This window comes from Saccopteryx bilineata, chromosome 2 (genome assembly GCF_036850765.1).
Source record: "Saccopteryx bilineata isolate mSacBil1 chromosome 2, mSacBil1_pri_phased_curated, whole genome shotgun sequence".
Taxonomy (NCBI): Eukaryota; Metazoa; Chordata; class Mammalia; order Chiroptera; family Emballonuridae; genus Saccopteryx; species Saccopteryx bilineata.
This window is the reverse complement of record NC_089491.1, coordinates 204,488,872-204,515,055: the sequence shown is the minus strand read 5'-3', so window position 1 is coordinate 204,515,055 and position 26,184 is coordinate 204,488,872. Positions and strand designations below refer to the sequence as shown.

At 36.0% G+C, this 26,184-nt stretch overlaps 1 long non-coding RNA gene and 1 pseudogene across 1 annotated transcript in view; one reads left to right on the top strand and one right to left on the bottom strand.

Annotated features, from left to right (window-relative positions):
- LOC136323114 (uncharacterized) overlaps positions 1-26,184 on the bottom strand; it is a 64,908-nt gene that overhangs the window by 14,692 nt on the left and 24,032 nt on the right. The window contains exon 2 of the long non-coding RNA XR_010728917.1: positions 3,968-4,249. This is a non-coding gene — a long non-coding RNA (uncharacterized lncRNA). The remainder of the gene's footprint in view (positions 1-3,967; positions 4,250-26,184) is intronic.
- On the top strand, positions 20,835-20,946 carry LOC136327822 (U4 spliceosomal RNA; annotated as a pseudogene).

Below are 26,184 nucleotides of genomic sequence, written 5' to 3'. Positions count from 1 at the left end.
GTAACATATTTAATCATTGATATATGTAGAGGAAAGAGGAAATGAAAACATCTAGTCTAATAATCATTTTTAGTAATTTAAAAATATAAAGGCATTTTAATAATATCATGACCTTACATTCAGCTACCATTTTCCTGTTTTGAAATGGATTTTGTATGCATTACTTTAAGTGATCTGAATTGTTTTATGAATACAAAAATATAAGCCAAATATTAATCTCAATGTTGTAGCTAGGTTAATAGCATTCAAACTGATTTGAAGCACACGAAGGTAAAAATATATGTGCTTATCTAAAAAGATGCTCCAAATAAACTAATGTGTGAGAAAACATTGTGTTCTTAACAGCAAAACAGCAAATTTGCATGCACTGCTTTTTCAGTCTGGGCACAGCTATTAAGAAAGAATATGGCCTCTCAAGTCAGAATCTTGGTTTGAAGCCCAGTTTTGCTGCTTTTCAGTCATGTGATTTTGAAAATCCTTTCTGAAACTCAATATTCTCATCTGTAAAAAGAGGATAATAATACCAAATGATTGATTTAAATGATATGAAATGAGTTAAATTCATTTAAGTGAAAGAATACCTGAAGAGTACATGGCATATTGTATAACTTATCTCAATGAATACAAGCATCAAGCTACATCCTGCTGTTCCTCTACATCTGTCAGCAATCAATTATAGGGCAAGGACCGTGTATACTAATGATAAGACATGTCATCAATGCCATAAAAATATGCATTAAGCTCCTACATGTTTTGATATTGCTCTTGATACTGAGCACGTTTTAAGTGTTAAATAGAAAAAAGGCTAGAATATGCGAACTTTAGATTGCTTTTATCTATTCTTTTGTTACTTTATAAATAAACTCATAAATATAGTAACAAGAACATCGTTTGCAAAGAAATTAATCTATACTTAGTAGTAGTACAGTAGTCAAAAAGTATAAATAGATGAGTAGCATACCTCAACCATATTTTGGCATTATGTTTTCAGACGCTACCAAAAACATTTAGATATATATTCTTAAAAGATCACTGTACTAGTTTACAGATTGAAAATACATATCTCAATTATAACACTAAGAATAAGACTTGGGGCTCCATATTCCTTGATTTATTATGCTTTTCAGAACATTTCAGGATTCAACATTAATTGCTTAACTCTCTCAAGTAATTAATTCTTCCATATCATTAACAACAGAGCTTGATACTATAATTTACTCATCCTGGTGGTTTTACAATTAATCTACATCAATTTCATTTATTTTTAAGTTTTAAAACACCAAGCTAAATTGGCTTAATTTCATATTGGATAAGTAAAACTGTTTATCTCAGAAAATTGATGCAGCAACCACTTATTCTGAGAGCTTTATAACGAAGGACCAATGAAATGAAGGGCATAAGAATAATGAGGTAAAACTGACATTAACTGGTACCCCGTGGAGTGATAATAGTTAACAACAGCATTAGTAATTCCTGAAATTTGTAAAACTCTCCTACAATGTATTTATAATTCATCAATTAGAATACTGATTTATACATTAGAAGCATAACCTATTATTCGTAGAACTGGAGGTAGAGGGTAAATTCAACCTGGTCTTTGTCCCCAAGGGGCTTTCAGTCTAGTGCAAAGATATCCACACATGTGGGTGGCTCTACATTAACAGTGACTGCCACACAGGGAATCATGGATAAACAGAGAGAATGACCAAGTGAGAGATTCTAGCTACGATGATTTGAAAAAATTTCATGGAAGAGGAAACACAGAGCCTGATTCTTGAGGAAAAAGAAAAAAACATTTCAGATGTTTAAGCGAGGAGGAGCTACACAGGGAGCCTATCTCTTGGGCTGACAGTGTATTTATTGATAATTTTCACAGATAAGAAAAAACAGAAATTATGGGATTTGATCAAAGTCAAAACAAGAGAAAGAATAAGAGTCATTCCTTGCACTTGAGATTCCTGGGTCAGATAGTTCCCGCTCTATCACATTACTTCCTCTCCAAGGTAAGATAAGTTCTGCTTTCACAAGCGTAGCCAGCCATCATTCTGTTATTTCTCCATGTTGCCACACCCTTTGCAGAAACTTGTGAGGATGTCTGGAGAAAAACACACAGGCAGCCATTGACTTCCTAAAACCTTTTACATTTCAGCTTGTGTCTAAAAACCAGACAAACACCTCTAGGTCTATTTGAAGCTCCCTTTCTCACCATTCTTCATCCTTTCTAAGGAATGGGAGCTTGCACCTCTGTCATGGGGCATGCTCAATAAAACTGGGATCCATTGCTCTAAGCCTTCCATTTTTCTACTTTAGTTTTGTCAAGTGTTCTCAATTCCAAGAAATCATAACTCAGAATGTGGAGGAGGTTGCAGATTTTTGGCTCAGGGGGTCATGCAGATGTTATTTCTTAAGGAAGACCATTGAAATTGCCAGCCTGAGTAATGGCTGTGAGTTGGCTAGGAGCCAAAAGTTCTCTTATAGCAGAATGTATAAACCATTTTCCTACTGAAAAAAGGCACCCAGTAGGATAATATATTATTACACATGATTCAAATTACAGGATCTCCAGCAGGGGAGCTCATGACTGATTCAGGACAGTCGCCCCCTGCATACTGATGTTGGGATGATGGAATGCCTCATGAATTAAAAGGGCCCTGGTTTAGCGGCTAAATCCTGCATATGCTTTTAAAAATGTCTCTGCCTATCATTACACTCTTTAAGCTTCTTAAACGAATCGTGCACTGTTATGAAACCCTTGTCAATGTTTTTATGTTTTCACATCCTTGAATAATTATATTCAACATATTCTCTCTCTAAAAAATAAGACAATAAAATCTCACCTTCTCTCCTAGAAAACTGTATCCCTTCAATGCCAATAAAGGTATGGCTTAAGAGATATCTCATTTAAGTGTGACCCGGTTCCGCTATTTGGGATTCTCTAAAGCAGCCTGAAAATCTCCACATGCCACATGTTCCAGACTCTTTTCATTATCTACAGAACAACTGTGTTTCTCTCTGACACACTAAATGCAAATGGACAGGACAAAATCATGTTTCCAAGGCTTTGCTGCTGATAAATGAACTCATTTGTAAATAGGATTATTTCATTAGGTCTATTCTGGTTATATAACAAACCACTACATTTGCTAAAAGGTATTTCACTGGGAATGGAGATCAGCCATTTCTACAGAAATACGAAGGCAGATGTTAAATATTACACATTCTGAAAAATAAACTGCTGTGATATATTCTGAAATTATATATAAACTGGTCCCTTAACTTCTTTTCAAGCTGGTTTTTATATTCAATTTTTTTCTAGTAAATGGATGCAAATCAGATGCATTTTGCTGAGATGGGAAGAGAGAGATTTGTTCAGAAATGACCTCAGTTCTAGTCATTAATAAAATGACACGTTGGCTGAGAGCAGTGAGGAAAAAATATAATAAGTGAACTTTCCTCCATGTAACAGATGCACGAGAGGTTCTTGGATAACACACTGTATGTAAAATGGCCACTGCAGCATAAAATCTGCAAACATTAAAGAAAGCTCTAAAATACAGATTGCTTAGAAAAACTGCAAGTTTCATAGCAATGCTCTCCCTCATTCTCTATTACCTGGTAAAATTAATTTTGAATCCCAACTTGCAGAAAGCACGCTATTCTTAAAGGGGGAGTGGGGTCAGATAAAATAATCTAAGGTTTAATTTTTTCTAAGAAAGAGAAAATAATTTTGCAAGTTCAAAACAAATACCCAGAATCACTTTCAGTGACAACAGACACCAATGGGGGTGGAGAAAGGGTAGGGGTAAAAGCTATCAGAGAGCATGTAGCCACATTTTTGCATAGTCATTTAAATTATGCCAGCAGAATAATTAATGGAAAACCTAATATGGGGAGGGGGGTCACAGGAAAGAGAGGGGAACTATCTTAAACAAAGTTCATTACTGCATGATGTAAATGAGTTTCTCACCAGTGATGTCACTGATTGGCTGAGCTGCAGAGCTGGCTTCGAGCATGGCCGGATTGGCTGCTAGCTCTTCTGGTGCCTGCCTGCGTGGGCAGCGGTTGAACCAGATACTTTCTGTCTCTCTTGTCGTTTGAAGCAAATCTTGTTCAGCTCAGCTGTGTCTCCATAGTAGTGGCACCCTAAGAGAGAGTCTCCCTCCTGCTTCCCACAGCTCGTCTGTGAGGCGGTCGCTGCTGTGAAATATCAGCGCTTGGCACCAAGCCCAGACAGCATTCTCAGATCCATCTATAACACACACATACAAAAAGAAAAAAAAAGAAAGAAAAAAAAAAGCAGTTCTTTCATCTGAATTGCATCCTAAGGAGGATTAAGAAGGCTTCTATTGCTACTGATTTGTGTCCTTTCAATTTGATAGCCGAAATAGTTTTTGAAATACAGTATCCTCTCATCTGCAGCAAAACACCATTGGTTAAAAAAGATAGGGGGGACCCCCCTCGCCCTTGATTACAGAAAATAATTCTTCATTTCCCTCCTAAGCACCATAACTGATGTTGTTGGTCCCCTTACCAGAATTTTAAACTCTCACTAGATTTCTAATTATATCCAAGTCATTATTTTCTGGTTAAGACAAGGGATCTTAATTAGCATTCTTTTTTAGCTATGCGAAATGAGACAGGGCATGAAACAGAAACGATCTATGGAAAGGCAGAGAGAGAAAGAAAAAAAAAATCTGTGTAGCTTTTACAGTTGAGTTTATGCCCGCTCCTTCCCGCTTTCCCTCCACCACCCTTGAAAAAAAAAAAAAAAAAAGAATGCCGTCATATGAACTTTACCAGACAATGGAGTACCTACAGGCTCTCCCTTAGACAAGTCCTTTATAACCAGGCAGAGCTATGTGCTGCAGCCAGTGGCCAATCCGCGGGCTCCTTTCTGCAGCAGGGACACAATAGGTGCATTGGCCACACTGTCCTCCTAGCCCCTGACAGCAGTTCAAGTTCATTTATTGTACACTGGAAGGCAGGTATGTCTTTCATATGCACTGTGAAATTATCAGTGAGGCTGCCTTTATTTCACTGTAATTACATCAACATAATTACTGCACACAAACTGCAACAGCACTGTTTGCAGTGGTGCACAGGCATGCATGTTGTAAAAATATGCATGAACATGCTTGCTTATTTCAATAATAAAATCTCCCAATTATTTCCTTCCCAAACCTAAATGACTCCTCCGGAATACCTCAATGAATATAATCATCATTTCTCTCCTTCAGAAGAAAAAAGCGTGTGTGTATATATGTGTGTGTTGGATGTATATGGATGTGTATATATGTGTTTCCATCTAATTTAAACGTTGCTTTAGTCTTTATTGGGTGGAGATATGGGAGTGCAACCTAGTAAGCAAATAAAAGGTTACTGAGGACCTGAGGCATTTCCCCTTGTCATAGGCATTAGAGGGAAGTAGTAAGTAAGTCAGCACACATTCCCACAGCCATACACAGATGCTGATTTATTGAGTCCAACGTGCACATCTGCATATGTCTCATTTATGTATTCCATGCTACCTCATTATGAGTCCTTACAACACTATTCAAAATGCTTGAAAAATAAATCTTTGCTTTCCATGTATCAGTTAAACTGAGTTGGGTATGGTCTGCATTAAAACCACCTGCTAATTTTTATTTTATGCATTTTATATTTACATATTCATGAACAGAATAGCTGTTCTGACCGCTGATTCTGCAGCAGGAGATGAAAAGGCAGGATCCAGTATACAAAGTGTATTAATTTCTAGGGGCAGAATGGCAGCGTATGATGACCAGGAAGAGAAGGTGCTTGTGACTTCATTTGGGGGTTACCTCATTGCATAATAAAAGATATGGATAGATAACCTACCAAAAAATGTGTAAGTATAATGAACCTAGTTAATAAACCAATTTGTGATATTCATAGCCATTCAGCACCTTGTAAAGAATTAAGCTTTTTGAAATGGTGATTTTTGGCTTGAGCTTTTGAATAAATAAAACTTCATTTTGTTTTATAGCTTCCTAGAATATCAACAAAATGGGATGTGCTTAGGAACTCTGTATTTTCTCTTTGTTTTATAATTTATACATTTTTTGTTCCATCAGAATGCTAAGCTTTAAGCATTATTTCCTAAGGTGGAATTTCACCAATGTTTACCTGTATTTAATGATGTATTTTGATATTTAGCTCATGATTCTTTAATTGGGAATGGGATACATCATTACAATAAGCAGATTAGGAGAAATAGTAACTTATCTTTATTTGTACAGATATACACATATAACAAACGTTTCAGCCACATGAGAGAGAAAGAATCCCAATATGTTATTTTTATCAATTTATATTTTCCAGTCCTCTTTTTAATATTTGCAAAATTATATGATAAAATATATTTAAATTGATTTTAAATTTTATAAAAATTTTAAAAAATAAATAGCACAGCTCTAATATCTATACTTTCCAAAAATGAAGTTTTGGTAAGAGGAATAGATGAGGCAAATACCTAACTAGACCAGTAAGAGATCATAAGTCTTAATTATCAAAAACACAAATATTATATTTATACTTCTGAACTATTAGACACATTGAAATCCAAACACCTAAAATCTAAGATGTAAATTAGTTACTTGATATATAATGTAGGATGTTTCTTCTGAAGGTGATTGCCCAAAACCCCAATAATCTACTTGTCTCACCTTATTGATGGTTTTCCTAGCAAAAGTTAATTTTACTAAATCTTCAAGAAAATTATGAAAAGGTTAGTGGTAATTAAATTAAGATAGGTAGAATGAATTTCTCTCTCTTTCTCTCACACACATACACATACATATATACACAATCATGTTGTCCTTTTATTTTGTAAAAATGTGTGACTTTTCAACCTAGACATTTACACATAAAAAGGTTAAGATATTCAAAGAGATAATACTTAATTGCTAGTTGTCCAATTTGCCAAGTAAAAATCATAACAGAGGACGAGCTCTCATAATATCACATACATTTAGATCTCACTAACACAAAGACTATATGTGGAAATATCCCTTTTTACAAAAGATTTTGATGAATATACTTAAAAAATAAGAATTTGTAAACAACAAACACTTAAAATAAAAGTGGCCATTCTTAAATACTACAACTTATTAAATCAAGCAAGTTAGGTTTCCTACTTTTTTATTATAACATTTGTCATAATTTAAGTTATTAGCTCTATTTGAAAGAAACACTGTATTTTTGTAATATGTTAGTAATATGTAATATGTTAGGCTGTACGATTCTCACATCTCAAATACAAAATACAATTGTGAGATTTTAATATACTACTCAAGCCAAAATAATTTGGCAATAAAATCTTATTTAGAATCATTTTATTAGAGAGCTTAGGTCAAAGTTAAATCATAGAAATTGAAACCATTAATTTTAGACATGACATCCAAAGAAAATTAGTAAATAGTGTATTTCCACCCAGGATGCTGCCATCCTTTATTACAAATATACTTCTGATTTGCTGTCAAGGTATACTTAATTGGTTGAGGTTTACTAGAGGTAAGGAATTTACAGTCTCCTCCTGTCAGTTATCAAACACACACATCTATATAAGATAACTATGGAGAATGCGAGTGCCACCTGTGTTCCCTGAATGGAAGTCAGCAAACTTCTTTATAAAGATCAAAAGCATAACTTTAGACTTATAATTGTGATGATCTCACAAAAAGAGTCAAGTCAACACAAATTGGTTGTAAAGACGTAAATGAACAGCCAATCATATTAACTTTGTAAATAATGCATTCTATATGTGGAGCCAACTTGGAAAGAAATGAAAAATAATAAGTTAGAAAGCAACTTGTCAGTCTCCTAATGTGACTCAGTCTTTAAAAAACATCTTAAGCCATTTTAAGTATGGAAAATATTCCTAGTGTAACCAAAGTTTAGAAACCACTATCTATGTTTCCATTTACACAATGACAAGCATACAGGTGACAAACAAGTTAATCATCAGAATAGCTCTAAATATCTGGCTGCTTTTGAACTCACAAACCCACTGCTTTTAATGTCAGTGAGTATGTTTCAGATTCCAAATAAGCAACTCTTAAACTTTTTAAAAATGGTCATCATTACAGAATATAAAATATACAAAATTTTGGGCCTTGGCTAATTGGCTCAGTGGTAGAGCATTGACCCAGGTTGTGGAAGTCTGGAGGTCGATTCCCGGTCAAGGCACACGGGAGAAATGATCATCTGCTTCTCCTCCCCTTTTCTTCTCCCTTCTCTCTCTCTCTTCCTCTCCTGCAGCCATGGCTAGATTGATTTGAGCACGTCAGCCCCAACGCTGAGGTTGGCTTCCTGGAGCCTCTACCTCAGGCACTAAAAATAACTCAGTTGTGAGCACCAGTCACAGATTGTCAGATCATTAGCCCCAGCCTGGGGTTGTCAGCTGGATCCCGGTTGAAGCACATGTGAGAGTCTGTATCACTATTCTCCACCCTCACTTAAGAGGATAAAAAAAGATGACACTTCTGGATCATCCAATGCATTGATCTATTTCCAAAGAACAGTATATTTCGGGATGATAGTATGATTGATCTCAATTGTATTAACCTCAAATAGGTTCACAGTGCATCCTCTCAGTTTCAAAAACTTATTTCTGTTGCAAAGTTCCTAGTTATTTTAATTTTAATTATTTATTAAAGATGTACTTCATGTAAAGAAAAAAAGAGCCTGACCAGGTGGTGGTGCAGTGGATAGAGCATCATACTGGGACATGGAGGACCCAGGTTCAAAACCCTGAGGTCGCCAGCTTGAGTGCGGGCTCATCTGTTTTGAGCATGGGCTCATCAGCTTGAGCTCCTGGTCACTGGCTTGAGCTAGGGGTCACTTGGTCTGCTGTAGCCCACCAGTCAAGACACATGAGAAAGCAATCAATGAACAACTAAGGTGCCACAATGAAGAATTGATGCTTCTCATCTCTCTTTCTTCCTGTCTATCTGTCCCTATCTGTCCCTCTCTCTGTCTTTCTCTGTCACAAAACAAAAAAACAAAAAAAAGAAAAGAAAAAGAAAAAACCATGAAAACCATGACACCTAAATACACAAAGAAAAAAAAAATTAAGCAGATCACCTAAAGAAAAATATTCCATTATTAAAAAAAAGCCATAGGTTTCTGCAATGGTTAACACGATGCTCTGTAATTTGTTTTTTTATATACAAGAAACAGCAGAAAACTGGGAAAGAAAAATGAAAACCTTTCATTTGAGAAGTTGCCCCCAAACATCTAAAATTATCTCATTGTCTTTGGGTAATAATTAAAAAAAATTTTGTTGGTCTTGACTGGTTGGCTCAGCGGTAGAGCATTGGTCCAGTGTGTGGAAGTTCCGGGTTCAATTTCCGGCCAGAGCACACAGGAGAAGTGCCCATCTGCTTCTCCACCCCTCCCCTTATCCTTCTTCTCTGTCTCTTTCCTTCCCGCAGCCAAGGCTCCATTGGAGCAAAGTTGGCCCAGGTGCTGAGGATGGCTCCACGGCCTCCACCTCAGGAGCTAGAGTGGCTCTTGTTGGAATGGAGCAATGCTCCAGATGGGCAGAGCATAAACCCCCAGTGGGCATGTCAGATGGATCCCCTTTGGGTGCATGTGGGTGTCTGTCCATCTGCTACCCTGATTCTAACATCAGAAAACTACAAAAAAAAAATTGTTAACATCCAGGATGAATCAGAAAAATATACCTAATTGAGCCATGAGATAAATCCAGAATTATATTAAGCAGTGGTTATTAAATCTATGATTAATTAAAATGTTATTATACTGTATTACATAATCTGCATGCATTGAAATAAAAATAAAATTACTTGCACAGAAGAGATGTGCAAAGAAAACATGGCTTCTCCATTTAAAAGTGATTTAATGGTGGTCTGGCCTGTGGTGGTGCAATGGACAGATTGTGGACCTGGAATGCTGAGGTTGGCAGTTTGAAACCCTGGGCCTGCTGAGTCAAGGCTCATACAAGCAATGAATAACTAAAGAGAAGCAACTAGGAGTTGATCCTTCTCGCTCCCTTTCTCCCACTCCCCACCCCATTTTCTCTCTGTAAAATAAATAAATAAAATCTTTCAAAGTGATTTAATTTTTTTCATATGCCCACATCATATTGGGTAGTAGGGGTTAGTGAAGAAAATTAAATTTATCAATTAATTTAATTCACCCTTTTATAGTTTCAATAGCCTCATTTGAAGTATTCCACCTCTGGTAGAGGGAACAGCCCTCAAGAAAATTGTCCATGTCCTAATTTTCCAAACCTGTGAGAAATTACATTTGCTGATAGAGTTAAGGGTGCTAATCAGCTGACCTTAAAATAAGGTAATTATACTAGATTATCTGTACAAATTCAAAGTAGTCACAAGGGTACTAAAAATGGGGAGAGGGAAGCAGAAGGAAGTTAGAGAGAGATGTGACTACTGAAGAATGGTCAGAAAGACACAATGTTGCTAATTGTTAAGGTGGAGGGAGAGGGAGTAAGGGAGAGAGGCAGCCTCACAGGCATCCCCAAACTATGGCCCATGGACCACATGCGGCCCCCTGAGGCCAATTATCCGGCCCCTGCAGCACTTCCCGAAGGGGCACCTCTTTCATTGGTGGTCAGTGAGAGGAGCACTCTATGTGGTGGCCCTCCAACGGTCTGAGGGACACTGAACTGTGTAAAAAGTTTGGGGACCCCTGTGTAAAAAGTTTGGGGATCCCTGCAAGCTGAAGAAGGAAAAGGGTTTTCCCTTAGAATCTCCAGAAAGGACATAGCTCTGCCCATAGCTTGATTTCAGCATGGTGATACCCATTTTAGACCCATTTTAGACTTTCAACCTTAAGAACTGCAAGATAATGTATTCTGTTGTTTTATACCACTAAATTTGTAGCAATAGGATACCAATAATTGTCATCTTTTGAATAAATGAATGTTTTAAGTTTAGTCGCCTTCTCCTCCATAATGATAGCAATGAGATGGACTTAGAGTCTTATGATTTTGAGGAATGGGCAACTTTGTCCTTGATGGTCTCTAGTATATTTGGTCTCTGGAACCCTGCATAGCATTCACTGAGGTAGGAAAGCTAATCCTACTGAGCTTGCTAGAGCATTGCATTGACTTTCAAAGTCTTATTACTTTTTCTCTGTTCATAATATCCTTATAACTGTGTAACTTCACTCCAGATTCAGGCTTCTGTTGGAAAACCAACCTTCTCCACCTCACTACATATACGCACCAGGTCATGTGAAAATGTCTACATCCTCTGTAAATTATGTGGTCATATTAAGTGGTAATTACTTCCAGACCTTCATTTTTTTGGGACCTCACTCAGGGATTGCTAACTTCTATATTATTCTGACATGAATCTGAACATAAATCTGAGCATTTGAAAGAGATTATATTGTCTCAATTCATGTGTAGTTAATTTCTGTGGCTGTGGGAAGAGTCTCCTTTCCCATACCCTAAATGGTATCACCAAATTTATCTAGAGATATATTTAATGAACATCTCCCCTTGGACTTCAGTCCAGAATAGGGGGGCAAGGGCAAATATATACATCCTATCACTTGCTTCTACTTCCATTGTCTTCTACCCACACTCATCTAGGTCAAAAGGATGAGTAGTTTTTATTATTATATAATAGAGATTTTCTTTTACCTCACATTCTCTTTCTTCATGAGGTGGCACCCACACATCTTTCTTTCACTCTGGTCAAATGGCTGAATAGTTATTGTGAAAACATGGCAGATAAAATTTACAGGGATAAAAGTACATTTGTTATTTTCAAAATATTATACCCATGGACTTTAGTTAAAATGGCAAATTTGATCTCAAAATCTTACTACACTACAGATAAAGTATTCTTTTGTTTACTTGATAGGGTAGCAGAGAAAACAAAGAAAGAAAACAAAATTTTAAAAGGTGAAAACAAAAAAAAATCTACCTTTTGAAAAGTAGAATAAAATTTTGAAAGGTGAATAATTGGTGACTGACCTACTAGACCTAAGAAAACTGGATCCTAAGTCCCTAGTAGATAAAGTCAAAAGCTGTTCCAAGAAAGTTTAAAGACTCGAAAGCTTCTGATATTTTGGGATATAAGGATACAGAGGTGTAGAATGAAAAGCATGGTTAGATTATGTTGACAAATAAGTTAAATATCTACATCTCCTCTGCTATTCCATATTTGTGGTCAAATTTCTCTCCTCACTACAGCAAGAGACTGAAGAAGTTAAATGCAGAGTTGACAACTTGTGGATCAGGTCTCCCTACTCTGAGGGGAGCTCTAAATCCATGTATACATTCTAGATACTGGGTCTCTTCCCAGACTCTTTTCTTTCCTAATCAGGTTTGTTCTCAAAATGCTAGCTTCCTCATCTTATTTATGCAACCTGATTTAGCAAAATAAAATAAAAATGCAATGTAGAACTGATAAATAGCTATACAATAAAAAAGTATTGTATTCTTCCATAGTGTAGATTTATCACTGATTAGTGGCAGCCAAGCCAGAGTCTGTATTTCCCATGACTGCTTGAGTATGCAAAGTGATGGTGATGGAACATGAATGGAACTGATTGGCATTTACTCTGGGCCTGGAAGGTCCATACAACCTTTCATATAGTTTTAGTCCATATTCCTTTGTCTTTTGAGCTGTTGGAAATATAGATTACCTCCAGGGTGACCTTAAGCATTATGTATTACAGGTGATAAAAGCTCAGTTGATCTAGGTTACTAAATGATTTGTGTGTAGAAGAGATGCTCTCCAATATAATTGACTATTCAACACTGCTTTTGTCTTTCTTTGAATGAATCAATATTTTTTTTTATTACACTCAACAGCAATGTAAAGAAAGAACTACTGCCATGCTCAACAACATAGATAAAATGTTGGTCAGAGTAGTCAGTCACAAAAATATATGTAATGTATGTGTGGGGAAACAGCTGTGTTAGGCTTGTTCGCTGATTTACAGGCTCCAAACCCTTTGTGCAGTAATGCATGAGCACTTGACAGCACTGCTGTAAGGAGAGAAGTACTTCCTCTCAGGGCAATGAAATCAGATCACCCTCTCCCCCATGGCAAGGTACAATTTGTTCCTGATCCCTTGCCTTCCATTGCAAAAGCAGGTTTTCCATTGTTTTTTTCTTTCTTCTTTTGGTTCGCCTTTCCTTGTGAACATAAAATAAATTGGAACTCCTCAACACTTTCTGGCTCCATAGTTCCTTTACTACATGCTTGAATTCAATGCGAATCTGCATGGCCACAACCACCAGCCCTACAATATGGTTCCAGTCATTTGAAGTTTAAGTAAAAGCACAACTGCTTGACCTGTGGTGGCACACTAGATTAAGCCTCGACTTGGAATGCTGAGGTCACCGGTTTGAAACCCTGGTCTTGCCTGGTCATGACACATAAGAGAGTTGATGCTTCCTGCTCCTCCCCTCCTTTCTTTCTCTCCCTCTCTCTCTCTGTCTCTCCTCTCTGAAATAGATAAATAATAAAAATAAAAATAACTTTTAAAAAAGCACATCAATGGTAATATAGGTCAGAATGGTATTTGCCCTTTGGGAAAAGGATATCTACAAAGAGACACAAGAGAACCTTCTGGGATTAGAAAATATTTTATGTCTGAATCTGGGTGATAGAGTCCATGTATAAAATCTTATCACAATATACACTTAAGATTTCAGCAGTCCACTGCATGAACAGGGTAGGGCAGAGGTAGGTTTACAGTTGTTTGTATAAAAAATAATGCAATAATTAATAAGAATAATACAGGAATAAACTGTTTCACATATTCACAACTGTAAACGTACTTTTGCCTCACCTTGTATGCTACATTCTTATAGAAATAAAAAACAATAATGGAAGATAAGCTTCATTAAATGAAAGAGATAGAAAGAGAAAACTATCAGATGTCAGTCAGGGAACTCAATACAAAGAGAAGTTAAAGAAACTTCCAAAAGTAGGTGAAGGGTGGACCCAGCATTGTATATGAACTCTAAATAGAGAGAGGCAACAAGCTCATCTGAGCAGTATGAGTCAGAAGATAAATAAATAGAAAACTGTCAATCCAGAAACAGTTTCTGCCATTAACTTATTTTTTTATTCTTAAGAAATAAAGTTGGGTTGAACCCAGCCTTAGTATAGATTGAGGCAGATTCTGCATGCCCTCTATGTCCTTATAAATTAGATATCCTCATTTTAACCCACAAAAGTATCCTGCTTTGATCTTTTCCTGAGAACTGGGCTAGGTCCTTTTGAGCTTAGAAAAAGGTTATTCCTTTCACCCACTTCCAAGCTTATAGTCCTCACTGGTGTTCCATAGCTGGGCCATATGTAACTTTTTTAAGATGAGAAAAAAATACCTTAACATTTTAAAATCAAAATTTATTATGTGTAACAAAACACAATTCTAACTTATGTAATCTTAATACTAGCCAATAAAAACTTGCCAAAAATAAACATTTAATGTAACGCCATCCTTAAACACTGCAATTCACAAGTGAATATGCACATGAAACACAAAATAAATTATATACACTTTTTTACTTATTCTTCTTAATGTCTCAGTGAAACAAATCAAGATCGTGAGTACATTAAGGGTTATTTCACAATGTTTACAAGAGCACACCATCTTGAGCTCTGTTTAAATGACACATGGCAAACAAAGAGCACCATTCAAATATCTAAAGGAAATTAGGTGGTTATCTGTAAAGAAAAATATCAAAAACAGATCATAGAACAATCATGTAAGTCCACTAGTGTGGTGCATGCTAAATTTAGAACACAATTTTGAAAAATCTTGGAAGACACCCACTAATGTGTTAAGAGTGGCTGCTTTTTAGCCCTGGCCGGTTGCCTCAGTAGGAGACCGTCAGCCCAGCATGTGGAAGTCCCAGGTTCAATTCACAGTCAGGGCACACAGAAGAAGCACCGTCTGCTTTGTAACCCATACCCCTCTCACTTAAATCTCTCTCTCTTTCTCTGTCTCTCTCTCTCACTCTCTTCCTCCCCTCCCGTAGCCATGGCTCCACTGGAGCAAGTTGACCCCAGGTGCTGAATATGGCTCCATGGCCTTCCCCTGAGGTGCTAAAGTGGCTCCAGTTGCAAAGGAGCAAGGGCACCAGATGGGCAGAGCATCACCCCCTAGTGGGCTTTCCAGGTGGATCCCTGTCAGGGCACATGTAGGAGTTTGTCTTTTTGCCTCCCTTCTTCTCACTTAAGAAAAAAAGAAGTGGCTACTTTTTGATAAAGGGGTTAAGGAAAAGAAGGGGATTCTTTTTATCCTTTGTTACATTTTTATTAATAAATATAACCAAGTAAAATGTTTTTTAAAAAGGTAAATGACACTCAGTGGCAGCTTGAAATATGAACAGATCAACATACAAATTTTTTAAGTTACAAGCTGCGACTCAGTCTGTATTTTTGTTCAAGATCCGAGGGAAATTCTGAGATACGAGTAATGATTTGGGAAACTGCAGCTAGCTGGCACATTGGCACAAGGGTCCAGTATCAGCAGTTCGATATACAAGTTGACTGACTTACGAGCTCAGTTACAGACGAATTAAATTTGTATCTCAAGGTACCACTATACTTAATTTAACTAGATGATGCTAAATGTACAGAAATTTGGAAACATTTAGCTTATTCACTTGTTTTCTTTTTCTTTTTTTTTTTCACATTCTTCCAGATGGTTAAGGTCACATAGACACTTCTGTTAATATTTAAGAAGTGTTGAAGTTTTTAGCATCTCCCTCCACTATGGAGTTACAGAGATTGAAGTACTTCCCTGCTTGTAGTTCTCCCTAGCCTAATTAATAAAGAGTAATTCTAAGGGGGAAATAAAATAAATAGTAAAGTAATATAATGGGAAGGAAGCAGAAGTTGGAATCTTGGCTTCTCCATTCCATGAATTTATTTATCTATAAAACAGAAAATCAACACTATTTTAAGAATGTTGTTGAGATGATTAAATAAAATAACATGCTAAAATCTCTTCCTTGGTGTCTAGACCAAAATAAATACTTGATATATGTCTTTCCTTAATAATTAATTATTAGTATCCTAATTTAAATAGCTTGTAGAATACAATTTCTATTTATATGATTCAAAATTTTGAAGATATATGCCCTTAAGGGCTCCAACGCCCCAAAGGGGTCTCACAGGATTCCATCTGGGTCCTGCTTCAATATTGAATAGGAAGGTCACTGAGCTAAAGCCTTCCAAGCTTACATGCCTTTGCTGTGAGGAAAAGGGACACTAGAAGGTAGGCTTCCCCCTAGCTCCTCTAAGGGAGGGTTCAGTCTCTTCCAGCCCTGCTCCAGCCAGCTATGACCTAACCTTGCCCAGAATGCTGGGGTTTGCCACTGAAGACTGAAGGTGCCCAGGGCCGTCGGCCCCATCTATGACATTGTGGATGAGCCAAGGGTATTTCTTCCAAGAAGCAGGTAAACTGATCTCACTTGCACAAGGGCCACTTAACTATGTCTTGCCTGAATAGTTAGGTTTTTTATTCTTCCCTCGAAGATCTCTGTTGTGGGTGTTGCTAGTACTATTTTCTGCTGCTTTGTTTAATATATAGTGTTTCCTTTATTCCTCCTACCTCAATGCCCCACTCATATTTCAGGCTGGGACCTACTCCTAATTTAGAGCTCTCTTTCCCCCTTTTGCCAACTTCTATTATGAATTTACCTCTGCCACCCAGCTTAGTGTATCCAAGGTTCTCTTTACCATGCCACAGTCGCAGACCGCAGACTTCAGGGAAAAGCAACCTGGTCTCATCTCTCCAGGCAGAGGAGAACAGAAGCTCCATCTCCACACATGCTGCAGATGGCTTTTCCAGTTTACCTGAATCATTACCAGCTAGAAACAGCGGTCATTGGGACTTGGACATGAGCTGCAAAGTATAGAATTGTGTCAACAATTCCAGTGCCATGCAGACTTTTCCTGGATGTGGACTTTTCCTGCTCCTTGTGACAGCTCCTAATGGACTGAACTGGGGTTGGGTTGCATTTGCAGGGATTTGGAATGGTGTTGGTCCCAACTTGGAATTGGTGAACATGTTAAGGACACTACTACTCTTTAATGGATTCTTGCTGTATTGGCCAATAGTTTGCTTAAAAAAAAATAGAAGACTGGATAAAGAAGATGTGGCACATATACACTATGGAATACTACTCAGCCATAAGAAATGATGACATCGGATCATTTACAACAAAATGGTGGGATCTTGATAACATTATACTGAGTGAAATAAGTAAATCAGAAAAAACCAAGAACTGCATGATTCCATACATTGGAGGGACATAAAAATGAGACTAAGAGACATGGACAAGAGTGTGGTGGTTATGAAGTGGGGGAGGAGAAGGGAGAGGAGGAGGGGGAGGGGCACAAAGAAAACTAGATAGAAGGTGACGGAGGACAATCTGACTTTGGATGATGGGTATGCAACATAATTGAATGACAATATAACCTGGACATGTTTTCTTTGAATATATGTACCCTGATTTATTGATGTCACCCCATTAAAATTAATAAAAATTTATTTATATTAAAAAGAACTTTGAAGATAAATGTAGTATAGTGATGGAGAACTATGAAAAAAATGCTAAGAAAGTTTAAAACTCCTCTTTAGTATAAAAATAAGAAATTATCTGGTGTGTTATTTGAATCTGTCTATAGCAGATGTAGGCCAGTAAACTGATGCAAGTCTGGCTTTTGCATTAAGAGCCAACCTCCTGCCAATACTAGGGAAAATGTATAATCCTCACCTGAGTCAACAAAGTAGAATTTGGCTAAAAATTATTTTCATCTGAATTTTTAGAGTAATGTTAACTCTTTAATGATTTATTTTTTGTTTAACTGCTTATCTTAGTAAGAAATTGTTGATATAACACCCATCTAAAGTGTCTAATGGAAAGCCATCATTGTGTTAGTAAACATTTCTTTTTTAGGACTCTGGTTGAAGTTGATAACAAAGGTAGTATTATATATAAATACAATTTATACATTTTACAGATACAATTTTAGTTTTGTTTCATTTGTTAGGACTTTAGATTCCCATTCTTGGCACATAAGAGAGAAGCCACAGTTGTGGGGAAAATCCCCATTCCTGGTAACAGTTATTTAGGCTACATTGCCTGAAGGGATCAAAAATGTTCTGACTTTGGCTATTTATTGGGGGAAGGGAACACATACTTTTCTTCCTCACTGGGATTTTCCAAGAGCAGGAGGTGTTCATGCTCATTGATCATGTCCAAAAGACTTCTCCAAAGGACCTGCTTTACCCTTCTTGGAATCATAGCATTGGTTTTTTATCAAACCAAATAATTTTTCTTTCAGTTCCTCTCTCCAGGAGGTTTTTGATATTAAGTGAGACTTGCAAAATAAACATTTGTGAAATGCACATCTTGAAGCCTCTCTGAGATGCCTTCAGGAGTCCCAATAGAGATTTTTTTCTCTTAGGGCTCAAAGAAGAAATTCTTTTTGTAGTTTTTCTTAAACTGTGTTTAAAAGAATGGTCCTCAGTGCTTCTCAGTGTCAAGTCAATAAATCTATGCTCTAATACTAAATTCAGAGAAAAATGTTACATCTTCAGGTGTATGCTGTCATCAGAACATAAAACTGTGAAACCAAAGATGTCTCTCATTTTGCTTTTGATGTCAAAAACAGTGAAGTAAAAATTGTGTAAATATTATGATCCCTGCCTCAACCAATGGGACCTTTGTACCTTTAAATGTCTCGTTCAGTATTTTAGCTTCAACTCTCTGAAGTCTTTTCTTAAATATGTGTATGTGTGTGTTGTGTGTGTGCGTGCGCGCACACGTGTGCAAGGAAAGGGGTAGTGATTAGTTTCCTCTTGCTGGTGTAACAAATGACCACAAATGTAGTGGCTTAAAACAACTCAGATTTATCATTTAACAGTTCTGAAGCTCAAAAGGTCAAAATGAGTCTCAATAAGCTAAAATCAAGGAGTTTCTTCTGGAAGCTTTTGGGGAGAATCTGTTTCTTTGCCTTTTCTAGCTTCTAGAGGCCACTCACATTCCCTGGCTGGTGGCCTCTTCTTCCATCTTCAACCAGTAGTGATGCATCTCTCTGACCATTATTCTCTAATCACATTTCTATTAGATTCTGAAACCTCTACCTCTTTCTTTCATTTTTGTGATTACATTGGTCCAACCAGATAACCCACAATAACCTCAGCATGTGCTTGTTTGCATACTTAATTCTATCTGCAATTCCACCTTAATTTCATCCAAATTTCTTCTTTGCTGTGTAATATAACATATTCCCAGCTTCTGGGATTTTAGATGTAAACATTTGGTAGTCCATTATTGTGCCTACCACAGGTGACATCTTAAATTCTCAATGGAAAATTAATACTCACCAAATATGTAAAATCTGATTTGGGAAATAATCCAGGTTCAAGAATGACAATTAACATCCAACACCCCCATCAAGAGAGTGAGCAACATTTGAGGTGAGATTACCAGACAGAATCTATCAGTTATGGGTTGGGTATAGGAATGGAGGTACACTTAAACAGCAGCTGTGGTGGAAGGAGCAGACCACCAGTCACTAACAGGAAGGGTCAGCAGATCAAACTGCAGGCCAACTCTCCGGTCTTTCTTTTCCGTCAAACCAAATATATTTTGTCTCTCTGGGGCCACTGCTTTCCCACTAGCCTCTACAGTAGGTCACTACTTTATTGGCCTATACTTGGACTGATGAATGTAAAACCAAATACTCAACGAAGTGCCTGAGGAAGATTTTCACCTATAGTACTAGTGGCTACATCATTACTGTCTTGTTTAAGCTATGATTATTTGAGATTAAATTTTCTGTTACTCATAGATAAATGTAATGCCAACTAATATAAATGTTTTTGCATAAGATAGATTAGTATTAAATTTTCATCATTTAAAATATTTATATAATTGGCTCTGTTTTAAAATATTTTTCATAAGGGATTTTATCATAATGATAGTTAATGTCCGTATAAGCAAAAAGCCAAAAGGAAGTCTCTAGATAGATAGAGATTTAGGAAAATGAAATATAAATTTATATCATTGGTTTCTTTCCTTATTACTGTACCAAGTAAAACAAAATCTGAATAAATTTATAGCTTCAAAGAATTTATCTAAAGGCTAGCACCAAATATAGACCAAAGAACAATGCCAATTTAAAAAGACTCTTTTAAGGGTCTCTGCATACTACTTCTGTCTGCCTGATAAGGACCAGCAAATTCATAATTTTTTAAAAAAAAACATAATTTAAAATTTTTAAAATAAAATGTGTATCAACAATGATATATATTTTTATCTTCCCTTTACCCAGAATAATGAATATATACTACCTCTATCATTTTACAGTTTATGAGCTCATAAAAATGTTTTTTTATTTAAATGTGCTTAGTGCATATGCATTTTAAAATAGAATTTCTTAAGCCAATCATTTCTGGATTGTGTTATATATATATAAAATCTGACTATAATTTTTATATTTCTGTATTCAATTTTCACACACACACATGCACACACATACACACAAGTCTATATTAATTCACTAGAATATATTATATATTATTCCTAAATTAGATGCAAAGGTATGATGTAGTTCTTTATGTTATATATTCATGCCATTTCTACTCATTCTAGCCTCATTCAAGACAGAACAGGTAGGTACCATCTTCTTAATAATATTTAATTATATATCTGTATGTAACACATGTGAATATTATACTATATATATGTATCATACTTAATAAATGTGAATACATACATTTATAGTAATGTTTGTGAAAGATATACTTTTACTTATCTATAAATAAACTCTTCAAATGTTGCACAGTGGCAGTATTGTAGCCAGTGTGGTTTATTTGAAGCACTATTATTGCTAATTGAAAAATCTTTTTAAAATAAATTCTTCAAATATTCAATCTCATGTGAATAAAATTTTAAAGACAAATATTACAAACAATACTTAAAAATATAATAAACTATTATTAAGTAACCTACTGAACTGAAATCACAAAAACAAAACAATTATGTTACACAGCAACTTACATAACCCCTAATATTTTACTATTTGCATACATAGATTATAAGAGAAAAAACACAAATGAATAACAATGCAGCTTATACTGACAGACTTCAACTTTCAAGGAAATAATGCTCTGAAAGTTTGCCTGTACATTAATTTCTCAGCACTCAGAGCATAGTTTTGTTGTTTTACCCCCAACATTGTATCATTAAAAAGTTGAAACAATTCTACAATGAATAAGTGTATTCTCCCTACTTAGACTCTCTTGTTAACATTTATTATATTTGCTCTATCATATATCAATAAATATGTTTCTCTTCTGATGGTAGGCTGCTGTTCTTGGTCACATAAATTAAGCTCACAACGTGGCACTAATTTACATTAAGTTGTTTAACCTTTTCCAAGGTTTGCATTTGCGTAACAGAAAAATGAAAAATGAGAGAAAATGGAAGGAGGAGACTATGTGTAATTTTATCACCAACACACTGTAAACACAAGAGTTAAAATTTTTAATATTTATTTTGTTTTCCATAGGTCTTATTTTTTATGTATATTTACCATTTTTCATGAGGCTTACATAATTTTTGCTGTCACTTAAAACAAGTAACTAACAGCATATTGAATATATTTAACTGTTCTCTAGCTGTTCACTTGTAATATAACATTTGGGTAGTTTTCAATTTTGGCTATCATAAAAATACTGCAATGAATTATTTTGCACTTCAATTTTCCCCCTCATCTCTTTTTCCTTAGATTACAGAAGTAGAATTACTGTTTTAGCTAAAGGAGGACAAAATAATATTTGCCTAATTCATATTATATATTAAGACACTTTATATTTTAATCTGTTAAAATAAATATCCACTTTTGATATCTAAGGATGGTAAATTATAGTGATATCTTTCCTTCAACATTTAAGATCTGCTTCTTTACCATTTCAGCAAAAATTTTCCATCTCATTTTCCATTCCTTTACAGTGGAAGCTCCAATAATCCAAAGAATATGTACTTTTGAGGGATGTAGAAAAAAATAGCCACCGATTGAGATTACTGCTACAGATTGAGATTGAAAGATAGAAATATGACCTCACTTGCACTGGAGATCCATTCATATGTCACACAGCTAAATTAAGCTAACCTGTGCTGAACTCTAGTGCTGTAAGTTTCAACTTGACTTTGAGTTCACACCCACAAGCTATTCAAATTATAAAAAATAAAAATACAGAAAAATTACAAGTCATTTATGATAGCTTTTAAGCCAATGCTGCAATGTAAAAGTTGCATAAGAGAGAAAAGAGGGATGAATTTAAAAAGATAGTGAAAAAATTACTGGGTGACAAATCAAAGTGAAAAACGATATAGGGCAGATTCAATGCTAGAGAGAGCAGCTCTTTAACAACCAATGGCAGAGATGCAACCAACCTGTCTGAAGTTACACATTCTTTTTTTTTTTTTTTTTTTTTTGTATTTTTCTGAAGTTGGAAACGGGGAGGCAGTCAGACAGACTCCTGCATGCACCTGACCGGGATCCACCCGGCATGCCCACCAGGGGGCGATGCTCTGCCCATCTGGGGCGTCACTCTGTTGCAACCAGAGCCATTCTAGCACCTGAGGCAGAGGCCACAGAGCCATCCTCAGTGCCAGGGCCACCTTTGCTCCAATGGAGCCTTGGCTGCGGGAGGGGAAGAGAGAGACAGAGAGGAAGGAACGGGGGAGGGGTGGAGAAGCAGTTGGGCACTTATGCTTGGCCGGGAATCAAACCTGGGACTCCTGCACGCCAGGCCGACGCTCTACCACTGAGCCAACTGGCCAGGGCCTGAAGTTACACATTCTAAGATTGCTGCACTGCTATACTCTTTACCTTGGATTTTATTACAATCTTGTACAGGTAATTAAAAACTGTGCTTGCACAATGGAGGAAGATTTCCTCTAACTCTCATTAATAAAAAATACTCTTGGTCCTGGATATGTTCATCTACCTCCAAAGGCGTAAAGCCCTTTCTGAAAATCTTTTCAGTGACTACCCTTAGAGAAATAGAAAGCTTATTTTATACCCATCTCACAGGGAAAGATCTTCCATTTCAATGTCAAAATCACAGGCTCGATAGAGAATGCTAGACCATAAAATGTTACATTAAAGCCTGGACATTGCCTGTCTACGTCCATCCCCAGCTCCAAGACACAGCATTAGTATTCATCACCACTACCTAATATCAAAATTAATTTTTAAAACATTTTGTGAATACATCACATTGATGTGCTGTTAAATCCCTACTCTACATGCCACATTTCCTCATTCTTAATGGAAATTCTTGATTACTTAATCTTATTATGTGCTTGCTAGTAAATTAATATGCTTAGGATGTTAAATTGAAGGATTCCTGTTCATCTGTTTGCACTTATATTTTCACCAGGTTGACAGATTAATTTCCAAGAAAAAACCATTAGCAACAGTCTCCTCCCTGCTACTGAATATGACATGTGGAATAAAAATAATTAAAAACAGCCAGAGAAAGACTTTCTAGGGCAGGGGTCCCCAAACTACGGCCCCCCGAGGCCATTTATTTGGCCCCTGTCACACTTCCAGAAGGGGCACCTCTTTCATTGGTGGTCAGTGAGAGGAGCACATTGACCATCTCAGCCAAAAGCATGCCCATTGTTCCCATTGAAATACTGGTCAGTTTGTTGATTTAAATTTATTTGTTCTTTATTTTAAATGTTGTATTTGTTCCCGTTTTGTTTTTTTACTTTAAAATAAGATATGTGCAGTGTGCATAGGGATTTGTTCATGGTTTGTTTGTTTTTTAATAGTCCGGCCCTCCAACGGTCTGAAGGACAGTGAACTGGCCTCCTGTGTAAAAAGTTTGGGACCCCTGTTCTAGGGTAATACTTAAGGACTATGCCCAATGAAACATTAAATTGTATTATGATGTTGGGATTAGTTTTGCTATATTGTTTAAAGTTCCACTTAACTTTCGGAGCATTGTCAAATATCACTAGAATGCAGTTTATAGCAATGAAAAAAAGTGGCACATCATCACTGATCTTAGCGAAATATGAAAAACAAAAAAAGAGACTAGAAACTTAAAGTGACTAAAATGATAATAAAAAGATATTTGATACACTTTGATTATAATTGCTTTTTTGCTACAAACCATTGTCATTTCTCTAAAATTGATCAAATTTTAGTTTTTCTATTTGGAAATGGCTAAGTATACTAGCTTAAATCTAGAAAGTATTAAAATTTTATTTCCTAATATGTAAATTATTATAAAACACTTTGGCTTTTTAAAAGGAAGCACCAAATTTTTACATCTAAGCGTTGCATACTACAATATTTACAGACAAACTGATATGTTTAAGATTTGCTTATTTTAAGTAATCCAGCATAGTGAAGGATTAAGAAGAGTAAATAAGGTCAGATGAGCCATATGTTGATAATTATAGACACTGGGTGTAAGTACATGAAGGCTTTTGCATTTTTTTTCTCTACTTCATATACCCATTGCTCATAAGCATGTATTTCAACTACCTCTAGTGATAATATATGTAAACATGTGCGAGAGAAACAAGGAAAGAATATACAAAATGCTGAAAATACTATTTCTAAATAGACAAGAATGCACCCACTCCACATAGTGATTAGTTCATGGACCAACCAGAATTTTTATTGACTAACCAGAATATGTTTAACACATATGTGCCAGTGACATAGTGGGTGCTGAAGTCACCATGAAGAGCAAAATTATTTCCTCTTGTGAGAGAGACAGATATTCAAATATATAATTGCAGTCTATGGAGTAAGTAATGTAACAGGGTTATCAATAATACTATGGGAGAAGAAGGAAGAAAAACTTAATTCTCCACAGTAATATCCCAGCAAATTTATGACAGAGCTGGGACTGAAAACATAATTTCTTTTTTTTTTTTTTTTTTTTTTTTTTTTTTTAAACAATAAAGGCATTTAATTTTTTTTTTTTAATTTTTTTTTTTTTATAATTTTCTTTTTTTAATGGGGTGACATCAATAAATCAGGATACATATATTCAAAGATAACAAGTCCAGGTTATCTTGTCGTTCAATTATGTTGCATACCCACCACCCAAAGTCAGATTGTCCTCTGTCACCTTCTATCTTGTTTTCTTTGTGCCCCTCCCACCCCCCATCCCTCTCCCATTCCCCCCTCCCCCCCGTAACCACCACACTCTTATCAATGTCTCTTAGTTTCACTATTATGTCCCACCTACGTATGGAATAATACAGTTCCTGTTTTTTTCTGATTTACTTATTTCGCTTCGTATCATGTTATCAAGATCCCACCATTTTGCTGTAAATGTTCCGATGTCATCATTTCTTATGGCTGAGTAGTATTCCATAGTGTATATGTGCCACATCTTCTTTATCCAGTCATCTATTGATGGGCTTTTTGGTTGTTTCCATGTCCTGGCCACTGTGAACAATGCTGCAATAAACATGGGGCTGCATGTGTCTTTACGTATCAATGTTTCTGAGTTTTGGGGATATATACCCAGTAGAGGGATTGCTGGGTCATAAGGTAGTTCTATTTTCAGTTTTTTGAGGAACCACCATACTTTCTTCCATAATGGTTGTACTACTTTACATTCCCACCAACAGTGTATGAGGGTTCCTTTTTCTCCACAGCCTCTCCAACATTTGCTATTACCTGACTTGCTAATAACAGCTAATCGAACAGGTGTGAGGTGGTATCTCATTGCCGTTTTGATTTGCATTTCTCTAATAGCTAAAGAAGATGAGCATCTTTTCATATATCTGTTGGCCATTTGTATTTCTTCCTGGGAGAAGTGTCTATTCATATCCTCTTCCCATTTTTTTATTGGATTGTTTGTTTGTTTGTTGGAAAACATAATTTCTTATTTCTAGATTATGGTTGTCTTTGTCGAAATCCATTTAGTGTGGAAAGAGAAAAAATTCCTATTTAAATTAAATTTTCAAAATATTTATTATAAAAATACAGGGAATACAACTGCAGAGAATACAAGAACAATTACAGAAAATATAGAAATGCAATTTCTGGAAATATAAAAACTTAGAAAAATAGGGTAATTTATTAGACAGCAACTCTGAGGCCATATAATTTCTCACCTCCAGATCCTTGTCTGCATTTG